This window comes from Zingiber officinale, chromosome 8B (genome assembly GCF_018446385.1).
Source record: "Zingiber officinale cultivar Zhangliang chromosome 8B, Zo_v1.1, whole genome shotgun sequence".
Classification (NCBI taxonomy): domain Eukaryota; kingdom Viridiplantae; phylum Streptophyta; class Magnoliopsida; order Zingiberales; family Zingiberaceae; genus Zingiber; species Zingiber officinale.
In genome coordinates, this window is record NC_056001.1 from 38841780 (window position 1) to 38854982 (window position 13203).

Consider the following 13203-nt stretch of genomic DNA (forward strand, 5'->3'; position numbering starts at 1 on the left):
CATATGTGCAGAATAGCAAATTATACTATCCACCGCATATTCATTGATACAGGCAGTTCGGTCAACATCATCTTCACAAAGGCATTTGACCAGCTTCAAATTGACCAAGCCGAGTTGCTACCGATGACAACCCCCCTGTACGGGTTCACTAGTAACGAGGTTATGCCGGTCGGGCAAACAAGGTTGGCTATCTCGCTAGGAGAAGAGTCACTTCGGAGGGCGCAGACCACTAACTTCATCGTGGTCGATGCTCCCTCCGCATACAATGTGATATTGGGGCGACCGACTCTCAATGAGTTCGGGCTGTCGTCTCCACTTTTTGTCAGAAGGTCAAGTTCCCCGTAGAGGATCAAGTAGGAGAAGTTCAAGGAGAACAGCTGGTCGCCCGGTGATGTTATGTGGAGATGGTCCGAGTTGAATCCAGGTTCGCTCGGAAAACACCGCGCCTTGAGGTAAACACTATAACCGAGAAGCCTCAGACCTTAGTTTATGAGAAAAAAGAGAAGGTGCAGATTCAGCCTTGTCGGCCGGAAGCCACCACCTTCATCGCGTCCGACCTGGAAGCGGGCCAGAAGGAAGAGCTGATCGCGTGCCTACAACAGAACCATGACGTCTTCGCATGGTCGACAGACGAGCTACCAGGCATCTCACCAAGTATCGCGCAACATGAGCTCCATGTCCAAACAGACGCTCGACTAGTGAACCAAAGGAAGAGGGACTTTAGTGCCGAGCAGAACGTCATCATCCGAGCGGAAGTCTAGAAGCTTCTGGAGGCCGTCCATATACGGGAGGTGCAATTCCCGAGCTGGCTCGCGAATGTGGTGTTGGTCTCCAAGCCGGGTAATAAGTGGAGGGTCTGCATCGACTTTAGGGATCTAAATAAGTTATGCCCAAAAGACTTCTACCCTCTGCCCCAAATTGACCAAATGGTGGACTCGACCGCTGGATGCAAGCTAATATGCATGCTAGATGCCTATCAGGGATACCACCAAATGCCGCTCGCCCGGGATGATCAGGAGAAAGTGAGCTTCATTACGACGGATGACACCTACTGCTACAACGTGATGCCGTTCGGATTAAAAAATGCCGGGGCTACATACCAGCGGCTGATGAACAAAGTGCTCCGGAAGCAGATCGGGCGCAACCTGGAGGTATATGTTGATGACATACTCATTAAATCACTCCGAGCGCCCAATCTTTGTGTAGATATAGAGGAGACCTTCCAGACGCTGAGGATGTATGGAGTCAAGCTGAACCCTCAGAAGTGTCTGTTTGGAGCAAAAAGTGGACGCTTCCTGGGCTACATCATCACCGAACGGGGCATAGAGGTGAATCCTAGCAAAGTAAAGACATTGCAGGACATGCCACCTCCCAGAACCTTGAAGGAAGTGCAACGCCTCACCGGTCGGATAATGGCTCTGTCACGGTTCATCTCCAGAACGACCGATCGGAGCCTGCCTTTTTTCAAGATTTTGCGCCGAGCTACCAAATTCCAGTGGAATAGAGAATGTGACTAGGCGTTTGAAGAATTAAAGGTTTATCTAAACTCTTTACCTGTATTAGCTAAGCCAACTGTCGACAAGCCGCTCCGCATCTACTTATCCTTGACCGAGTATGCTGTTGGCTCGGCGTTAGTGCAGCACGACGACGAAGAGCAGCCGGTGTACTTTCTGAGTCACGTTCTAAAGAATGCCGAGTCCCGCTACACTGGTCTAGAAAAGCTTGCCTTCGCGCTAATCCTCGCCGCTCGGAGGCTCCGACCTTATTTCCTCACGCACACAATAATCGTCATAACGAACATCCCTCTGGGGAGAGTCCTTCTCAACCCGGAGGCATCATGACGGCTGATTAAGTGGACCACCGAACTCAGTGAATTCGATATCCAATATCAACCCCGCACGGCGATTAAGATGCAATCCTTGGTAGATTTCATCACCGAAGTGCAGAATCCCGAACTCGAAGCTTTATGGAGAGTATATGTGGACGGGTCATCCACCCGGCTCATGAGTGGCATAGGTATCCTATTGCTTTCTCCTCAAGAAGAACAGATGTATTTGTCCGTTCGGCTGGAATATCAGGCAACCAATAATGAAGCAGAGTATAAAGCCCTCATAGCTAGCTTGCAGGCCGCTCGGCATGTGGGAGCGAGCCGAGTGGCGATCTACTCAGACTCTCAGCTTGCCGCCCAGCAACTCTCAGAAGCTTTTGAGATAAACAATGCAAGGCTCAAGCTTTACGCAGAGGCCTTTGAAAAGCTTAAGCCAACTTCTGCGAAGTCGTTATACAGAAAATCCCCCGAGCGGAGAACCAGGCAGCGGATGAGTTGGATAAACTTGCAAGTGCAATATCGCCGATTGTCATCCAACAACCATTCGAGCAGGTGCCCTTAGTGGCTCACATCGACAAGATGGAAGGTCTCACATTCCCGGGCGACTGGAGGACGGCGATCATGGAATTTTTGCGATCGGGAGCTACGCCTTTCGATCAGGAAGAGGCCCAGTTGCTAAGAAAGAGAGCTGGTCGGTTCACCCTCATCGAGAATCAACTCTACAAAAAAGCTTTTTCCCGTCCGTTACTAAAGTGCGTCAGCTCGGAGGGCGCGGAATATATACTAAAAGAAGTGCATCACGGGTCTTGTGGAGGACACCCGGGCGACTGCTCATTGGCAAGGAAGATTCTGCTAGCCGGGTACTTTTGGCCGATCCTCCAGGATGATGCCGCACGGACCGTCGCCACATGCCTTTCTTGTCAGAAATACCACAGCTTCACCCACCGACCAACGGAGGAGATGAAGGCGTCCACGGTATCCTGCTCATTCGATCAATGGGGCATGGATATTATGGGACCTTTCCCTATGGCGACCGGACAGCTGAAGTTTCTACTTGTAGCGGTGGACTATTTCTCCAAATGGGTCGAGGCCGAGCCGCCGGCAAAAATTACCGAGCAGATGGTCAAGAAGTTTATATGACAGCATATAATATGTCGGTTTGGCATCCCACGACGGCTCGTGTCCGACAATGGTCGGCAGTTCGTCGGCCAACAACTCAGAGAATGGTGTGAGGGGTACAACATTCAGCAGCACTTCACCTCTGTGGCCTACCCACAAAGCAACGGACAAGCGGAAGTCGCCAATCGGGAAATCCTACGTATTCCTTGGGTTCGGCTCAACCGTGTCGGAGGTAGCTGGGTGGACGAGCTTCCAAGTGTACTATGGGCGATTCGCACAACCCCAAAGGAGGGAACGGGAGTTACGCCTTTCCACTTGGTATATGGAGGTGAGGCTGTCGTTCCCGTGGAGGTCGGAATAGAGTCTGATTGGGTGCGACGATACGACAAGGATAACGCCGAACGGAGGCAGCTAGAGCTGGACTTGATAGACGAGACGCAAGCCAAAGCAGTCATTCGGCTAATGGCGTACCGACAGAGAATGAAGCAGAATTACAACAAATGAGTGATCCCCAGGGCATTCCAAGTGGGCGACCTAGTATGGAAAAAGGTGAAGTCGGTCGGTGATGTGAGCAAGCTGGAGGCTCCATGGGTTGGGCCCTTCAAGGTCATCGAGAAGCTCCGATCGGGCGTCTACTACTTGGAAGATGAAGATAGACGGCAGTTAGAGCGGCCCTGGAGCACTAACCATCTCCTGCCGTACCGAGCTGGGTGAAAGGTGCGCCATTGTAATTCATTTTGTATATTTCCGTTCTGCGGCACCTTTTGATTACAGGATTGAAATCATGAAACACAAAGGTATACCAAATTCACGCCGAACGACCGAGCTCCATCAGACCATCGAGCGACGACGTTAAACGCCAGAGTCAAATCGGCGACTATAAACCCCCCGATCTGAAGACTGTTGAGCGGCGACGTTAAACGCCAGAGTCAAATCCGCGACTATAAACCCCCCGACCTGAAGACCGTCGAGCGACGACGTTAAACGCCAGAGTCGATCTGACGACTATAAACCCCCCGGCTTGAAGACCGTCGAGCGGCGACGTTAACGCCAGAGTCGAACCGGCGACTATAAACCCCCCGGCCTGAAGACCGTCGAGCGACAATGTTAAACGCCAGAGTTGAACTGACTACTATAAACCCCCCGGCCTGAAGACCGTCGAGCGATGACGTTAACGCTAGAGTCGAACCGACGACTATAAACCCCCGGCCTGAAGACCATCGAGTGACAACGTTAATGCTAGAGTCGAACCGGCGACTATAAACCCCCCGGCCTGAAGACCGTCGAGCGGCGACGTTAAACGCCAGAGTCGAACCGACGATTATAAACCCCCCTGCCTGAAGACCGTCGAGCAACGACGTTAAACGCTAGAGTTGATCCGGCGACTATAAACCCCCCGGCCTGAAGACGTCGAGTGGCGACGTTAAACGCAGAGTCGATCCGGCGACTATAAACCCCCCGGCCTGAAGACCGTCGAGCGGCGACGTTAAACAGCAGAGTCGAACCGGTGACTATAAACCCCCCAGCTTGAAGACCGTCGAACGACAACGTTAAACGCCAGAGTCGAACCGACGACTATAAACCCTCCTGCCTAAAGACCGTCGAGCGACTACGATATGACCCGACATTTAGTGATGGTCAAGGGACGACCATAAATCTCAGGGGTAAGGAAAGAACCATGACCCTCTGGCATGACACCCTATCGAGTCGCATGACTATTTACACCAACCAGAAAAAGCATACTAACAGGGAGAGAAAGCAAACAAGATAGCTTCATTGAAAATAAGGTTTTCTGGCCGAGCGGCGGGATTACAAGAACACTTGGACCTCACTCGAGGTAGTTAAAAAGGTGTTTAGGTATGGTGCGGAGGAGTGCGGCGTGTTTATGGATGGGATGGTTATGGACTCTGCGAGGTGACCCTTGGCTTTCAGATGATCCGCCGTAGTAGTGATGGCCAACTCAAAAGCGAGAACGAGCCATTCGCAGACCTTCTGAACGAATTCGGTCAAGCGAATGTAGTTCTGCTTCATTACAGCGAAGCGGCTCGGCTCGGCCTCTTGATACTCTTTAAGGGCAACCCGGGAAGCCTCAAGTGCATCTTGGAGGGTCTTCATTTCCTCCTTCAAAGTTGCCACCTCCGTCGAGCGGCCTTTTTTCTCGACGTCCAGCAGGTCGGCCAATTCCTTCACCCGTTGCTCCAGGGCTCGGGCTTCTACGTTCTTCGCGTCCAGATCGGCGATGACACTATTCTTTTGAGTAGTCGCTAGCTCTATCTTGTGGTTGAAGGCTTTGACCCGCTTCTCGAACTGGCCCAGCAGGTGCGCCTGATCAGCCGATTTCTTCCGCTCGGCCTCCAACAGTCCCTTCGTCTTGGTCAGCTCTGCCTGCAGCTCGGCATAGGACGATCCACGAGAGGAAGACGACCCGTCAGAGATTTTGAGCTTCTTTAGCTCATCCTCTAGCATCGCCATACGATTGGCAACGACCACACTTTCCATCTAGTTTTGTCAAATAAGGAGCTGTTGAGTATCACTCGGAAAGATCATATGAAAGAGTTCTTGACAGAAAACTTATGACGGTGGTGTGCTGCAGGTAGCTGTTGGCCAGCAGACCGGGAGGCATTGCAGGGACACGAGTGCGGGCATCCTCCCATACTTTGGCGAGTGGTCCTTGGATGGTGATAACGTGTTCAGGGGTCATAGGCCGATCAGATTCCACCATGTATGCCTCCATTGGAAGGTGCAGAACGATCTTTATTGTTCGGCGCCCACCCGGTGTTGTGTGAGCGGACGCTGAGGGACCAGACAGCTGGTCGGCGGGTGTAGAGAGTATATCCGAGCGACGAAGCCTCCAACGCGTTTGAGGCAAGGAGCTGACCGGCTGCGCCGCGATGGGGTCCGTTGGCAGATCTAGCTGGGAAGGGGTTCGATCGGAGGAGAGGGCCTCCACAGAGGGAGGATTGTCTCTTGGGGAGGTCGGGCCCGTCTGCTCATACAATTGGGCTGCTGAGGCGGCCGAGTGCAAAGGCGTCCCCGATCTACGTTGTTTCCGTCCGATAAGGGGAAGATCGTCCCCCGACTCAGAGTCGTCGCCCCGAATGGTAGGATGTTTGCTAGAAGTTGCGCTAATCTCAACGGGAGAGGTCCGAGCGGTGGACTCCCCCACAACCGTTTCACTCTCACCCTCATGAGAGCCGACCGGAGCAATGTCAAGTTGCTTCATTTCCTTGGCTGCTGCCGCCTCGATCGCGTTGGTTTTCTACTTTAGGATACCGAACAACACGGATTCCATCACGATGCTCGCTGCGAAAGAAAAGGTAGAAAATCAGTTAGACTCAAAACAAATAATTAAGTAAGTTCCTTACCAAAGCTGTTAGGGAGCTTGGTTTGGCTCGGACTCAGACCAAACATATACATCACTCCCTCTGGTAGCAGCTTATGGATATCGAACTTCCGGCCAGCATACTTGCAGCTTGGAGATAGTCCGGTCGGGTTTTATATCTCTTCAGCACGGGAGGAGTAGGAAGTCCGACCTGCCACTTTGTTTGAAAAGGCGGCAGCTCGGGGAGTCGCAGGTAGAAAAAGTAATCCTTCCAGTGTTTATTAGAGGAAGACATCTTATCAAAAAAGACTAAGCCGATCCGAGACTGGAACAGATAAGTGCCTAGCTCGGACTGCTTGGGATAATAAAAATAGTAAAAAATGTCAGGACGGAGAGGTATGTTGTGGATTTTGAACAACACCACAACCCCACACAAGAGGCGAAAAGAATTAGGGACGAGCTGAGTCATCGAAATGCGAAAGAAGTTACAGACTTCGATGATGAAAGGGTGGATAGGAAACCGCAGTCCGGTCATAAATTGATCTCGGAATACACAGATCGTGCCGTGCAGTGGCATATGTGGCCGATCGGAAGGCGAGGCCAAAATGAGTTCAAAATCAGAAGGAAGATCGAAGACATTGATCAGGTTCTCCGCGTCACTCGCGTCGAACCATGACTCCATGGTCGTGTACCATGGGCCTGGAGCCAGTTCTGAAGGCTGAGAAGAACTAGCCATCATCGGAACCGTAGAAAGAACAAAAGCCGAAGAAAGGCAAAGGGGTCAATGAAGAAGATGATCGGAACAGTAGAAAACGGGTGCAAACACTACCAGAATGCGAAGAGAAATACGAAAGAATGAAGAGGCAAAAGGCGGAGAATCCTTACAGAGAAGAGGATGGTCGAAGGAGAGGAAGAGTTGCCGGAATGCGAAGGAACGGATTCGCCGTAGCACTGAACGCAACCGAAAGCCATTGGACACACGAACACAAAGCTGCGGCGGAGGGGGGGCGGTGAATGCTTTATAAAGGTTGGGCTCAATTCCTCCGAGCCGTTAGATTCAGGTCACAGGACCCGAGGACCGAATCCCACCGTATAATTCAAAAAGGTCAAGGGTCACATCAACCTAATGATACAATCATGCGGTGACGGCGGCGTCGCCACACATCGCCCACTCATAGGGGCGCATTTAATGAGCTCCATTATGCAAGCATGACCGCATGCTCAACCTTAATGGCGATGATTTACACGAATTCCGAGGAAATCTTTAAGACGTTAGCATTGATCGCCACCGGGTCAGCAAGACAATCAGCGACCAGCGTAGTGCCTCAATGGGTAGACCGCCGAGCGGCTGTATGTCACCTTCATAGCGCCCGAGCAGAGAAGCACTTACGTCAACGGCGGAGCGGCTGCCGGGCCACCAAACTAATAGTCCAGTCAGTCGGACTTACGACCTCCTTCGACTAGACTTGAAGGGAAGACACGTGATCCGGTGGTAAGAAAGGGGGGCCTGCACGAGTAGGGGTCAACGACACGTGGAGGTCAAAGTCAAGATGGTCAACCTAAGAGTCTGGCTCAGTGGAGAGACTCGCCTGGCCGATCGGCTGGAATAGCGCCCAGGCCGGTGCGACGACAACTCGACCTCAGGTCGGGTTTCCAACGCTCATGAGTGCTCGTATAAAAGAGCTGATCTGCCGGGCGACCTGTCTGCTCGGTTGAGCGGCAGATCGACTAAGGCTGCAAGCCCGTTCGAGTATGTGACAGAGTGACATTCTCACTCGGTTCGGTACGCTTGCACTCCCGGATGACAGGATGGCCGAGCGGTCCTCCCGCTCGGCCTATTAACCAACAAAAGACTCAGAAGAGGATAAAAGGGACAGCTGGTGATATCCTTCTCAAGACATGTGTCGCCGACAGACAACATGGTCGGCGACCGGACCGGACAGTGAATCGTATGGTGGAAGTTTCTATTGTCATGTCAGAGATATGTTCGGACGATTGCGGTATGGAGTCAGACATACTTTTCTGACACGTCCATTCCGAGGTATGCTTTGAGGAGTGTGCACGTCTCCTAGGGATCCTATATAAGGACCCCCAGACTTCGACGAAGGTACGCATTCATCTTTACTGTAGCTACAGTCCTCATCTTATTACTCTGCTTCTCCTTGTCGTTGTCTGATTTGAGCGTCGGAGGGTCGTCACCGGGAACCCCTTCCCGGCTCGGCTTTATTGCAGGTTCGCCGGAGGTCCGCGTCATCCGAAGATAGCAACCGCGTCATCCGAAGACAACAGAGAGCGTCACGCCCCCAGTGTCTATCGACTCAACTCCCGGACCATCGACTCAACTTCCGGACAGGATAAACTATCTATCATATCTCCTTAATTTTAATTATAATATTATCTTTAACTATCAATTACACGTTACTTTCAGAACCGCCCATACACGTTACTTTCAGAACCACCCATATACCACACCGTATTATTACTGACCGACGAAGCATTCCTACATCATAACAATAATAAGAGATTCCCCTCGTTAAAATTCGAATGCCTCGATATTGTTATTTGAAAACTCTGAACATTGGGGATAGCCATCTCCTGTTCTGTTGTAGACCTTTCTTTACAACAAGTCTACGACGGGACTAAATGCTCCTATGTCTCCTTAACACGTATTGATACAAAAAGGACAATTTTTGTCATTTGGTGGTCAACCATCCATGAGCCAACAACTAAACTAAGTTGAATGCCTGATTTTTCCACACAACGTTGCTCCAATGATTGTCATCGACTGATCCTTATCCTTTCGAAGTACTCTTAGGGTGTGTTTGATTCAAATTATCATGTATAACCTTGATTATGTGATTACTAGGTAATCACATAACCAAGATTATAGGGAATAAAATATAACCAAATGTTGTTTGGTTCAATTTAGGTAATATAACAAAAACTTGTTTGTTTGAAGGTTTTAATGAATACCTTAGTTTAATATTTTACCGTATTACCCTCAGTTACAAAATCAACTATACATAATATTATTATTTATTTTTTATGTTTTTTTACTTTTATTTTTCTTGTATATTTTTTTTTTACTTTTTTATGTGTTTTTTTTATTTTTTTAATGTTTTTATATTTTTTATATTATTCATATTTATATATTTTTATTTTTTTAGATTTTTAAAATTTTAATTTTTATTTTATTTTTTAATTTTTAAATTTTTAAAATTTTTTTATTTTTTAAAAAAAAAAATTAATTTTTTTTAAAAAGTTTTATTTTTTTTAAAAAATTTTAAATTTTTTTAAAAAATTTTAATTTTTTTAAAAAAATTTATATTTTTTTAAATTTTTTATTTTTAAAATTTATATTTTTTTTAAAAAAAAATTTAAAAATTTTTAAAAATTTTTTTATTTTTTTTACATTTTTTAATATTTTTTTTACATTTTTTCTCTTTTTTCCATGTTTTTTCTTATCGGAGGGTATTTTTGGTATAAAAAATTCGTTAACCCCGGAATTAAGAAAAACCTTAGTTTTCTTAGGTTTTCCGATTCCGGGCTGCATGACCCTTTTGCTGACGTGTCGGACATTGAACATTACTCGGGAATCATCGAATACCTAAACCAAACAAGATTTTTGTTGATAACCTTAGATGGATAACCAAGGTTATCAAGAATAACCCCGAACCAAATACATCCTTACGTTTTATTAATCCCTTTACTTACTCAGGTGAAATTGTAAATATACTGAATGTCACTGCGGTTAATCTCTCTCTATTGAGTAATTCATGTCTGATCGATGTATAAGAGTTGCTTAATTATTGATTAATAAATACACTTTACTCGGCAAGATTACTCTCGTTGTTATTATGAAAAGGGCATCGCATTTAAAAATATATACTAAAATATATTTTATTTTATAGTTTAAAAACTAAAATGTATAGCAATTATAACATAGGGTTAATAATTTTAAGCCCCCCTGAGTTTTATAGCGAGTTGCATTTTGCCCCCCTCTATTTAAAAAACTACACTCAACCCCCCTTTGATATAAAGTAAAAAAACAAAAAAAAAAGTAAATGACTAAAATAACCCTAATCTAAATCAGATTTCTAAGAAGAAAATAAAAATAAAAATAAAAATAAAAAATCTTATAAAACAGTTGAAAGCTTAACCTTAACGAGATTTATATATAAGTTCAAAATCTCATTTATTCCTAGAAAAATATCCTCATAAAATTCATATATGTACTAGCATAAATAATAGAAAAATAGTAACTCTGAATTCTAAATAAATGAATCAAAATTAAATAAAAATAGAACAAAATTTATTATTAAAAATAAAAAATGAAGACCATTTATGATTTAGAAAAAAAATCATCCTTTTAATTTTTATCCAAAAGTAAATTTTCATTTCAAAACAACACCCTTTTGAAACGAAAAGTATTTTTAGCTGCTTTGAAATTAAAATTTATCTTTGGACAAAAATTAAAAGAGTGATTTTTTTTCTAAATCGTCAAAGGGTCTTCATTTTAATTTTTTAATGATAAATTTTGTTCCATCTTCATTTAATTTTGATTCATTAATTTAGAATTTTAGCTCTTTTTTATTTGGTAAAATGAGTTTTTTTATTGATTATCACTTTCAGAGTTGTTGTTTTTCTGTTGTTTATACTGGTACATGTATTGTGGCATAAAAAAAGGCGAATACGCTCACCCCCAGCGCCACTGCCAACCCATCCCAGGGCCAACACGGAGGAGATAAATTTATACTGGTGTATGTATGAATTTTGTGAGGATATTTTTTCTAAGAACAAATGAAATTTTGGACCTATATATAAATCAAATTTGGTTAAGGTTAAGCTTTCAATGGTCTTATGGGATTTTTTTATTTTATTTTCATTTTCTTCTTCGAAATATGATTTAGATTAGGGTTATTTTGGTCATTTACTTTTTTTTTATTTTGTTACTTCATATCAAAGGGGGGTTGAGTGTAGTTTTTTAAATAGAGGGGGGCAAAATGCAACTCTCTATAAAACTCAGGGGGGCTTAAAGTTATTAACCCTATAACATATTGACAGTTGCTATAATTTGTAATAATTTTTAATTAATTATTAAAATAGTTTAATTAGTTGAAAATAATTTTACTTGTTTTATATAAGATATAATTATATAATACTAAAATGGGAGTAGTAAATTAATATAATATATACCTTTTTCAAAGAGTAGAGTAGAGAAAAATCGTCAATCACAATTTAAATTTTATATGCAATCTCCATTTATAAAAAACTTTATTTCCACATCCTGCATGTAAAGTTTTATTTGCTTCAATTCCCTCATGTAAATATTATTATTTAATTGCCCCTCAGATTTTTTAGGTACAAAAGATCCAAATATGAGTATAATTATTTTTAAGTCAACACTTTACACTATAATCGAGTATATTTTCTATTAAATTGAACATGATTTTTTTTCTGTTTTAATATAATTTCTCCTAAATTTAATACTATTTAAAGAAAAATCTAATATATTTTTTATCCAATTAAGTATCATTTAAAGAAAATCTAGTATATTTTCTATCCAATTGAGAATCATTTAAAGAAAATCTAATATATTCGAGTATATTATCCAATTGAGGTGGAAAAAGAATCTTAATTTGATAAAAAAAATATACTAAATTTTAATTTAATATACTGAATTTAAGAGAATTATATTTATTTTTAGATTTTTTATACTTAAAATATCAAGGATAATTAGATAAATATATTTGACTAGTGAGTAGAAATAAAAATTTATTTTAATGAAGATTACGTATAAAATTATATTTTTCAATGGACTACATGTAAATTTTCCGTTTTTCAAATGTGAAACTGGAACATCCTAATTCTAAAGAAAAAAAGAAATCCAAACACTTTCTATTATTGAAATATGCCACGCAAGACGCAACGTGGTACAAGAAGTCCCCGCCGCAAATTTACTCACAGGTCTTTGTCATCTGTCCATAGTGAAGCTACTATCGGGTAAACAAATGGGTACGTAGAAGTGGGCTTTCGGGCTGCCAATCTAGACTATCACCCGTATTAAGAAACACGTGCCCGACAACTAAATGAGCAAGATTCCAAAGTTCAAGAAAATTTAATGATAATGAGAAAAATATTAAAATTTAATAATGATTTTATATCTGAGAAATATTCGATTTCCGTCGTTCAGTTTCTAACGCAATATCTAAATTTCAATCATTCACATAATGATTACGTTTATAGTAGTGTAAATAGGGTCGTAAATAAATCGAGCCGAGCCGAGTCGAGCCGAGCCGAGTCGAGTCGAGCTGAGCTGAGCTGAGCTTTAGGATGTTCAAGCTTATTTGATAAGATAACCAAGCCGAGCTTAAAATGAACCAAGCTTTTGAAATGAGTGTTCAAGCTTAACTTGATTTATTTTTTATGAGCTTGAGCTTGTTTAAAGCTTAGCTTGAGCTTGTTTCGTTTAGATGTTGTCAAGCTCTCAATTCAAGCTTGGCTTGAGCTTGGTTCGAGCTTGATTTGAGCTTGGTTCGTTTAGATATTATCAAACTCTCAATTCAAACTTGATTGTTTGAAACTTTTAATTATTTAATTAGTTATTAAGATTGATAATTTAAATTTATTTATTTATTTATTTTATTATTTATTTAACACATTGAAAATAGTTTTATTAATAAATAGGGTTCGTGAACATTGTTCACGAACGTTAACGAGCTGAACACATATGTGTTCAAGCTTATTTGTTTAGCTTAACGAGCTGTTCAAGTTTGTTTGTTTAATTAATTTAATGTATATTGAATGAACATAAACAAACTCTTACCAAACCGAATACCGAACTTGTTTACGAACACTTGGTTCATTTACCGTCCTAAGTATAACTTTGGCGAAAATTAGATCATGTATATTATAATAATATTAAAAAAATATT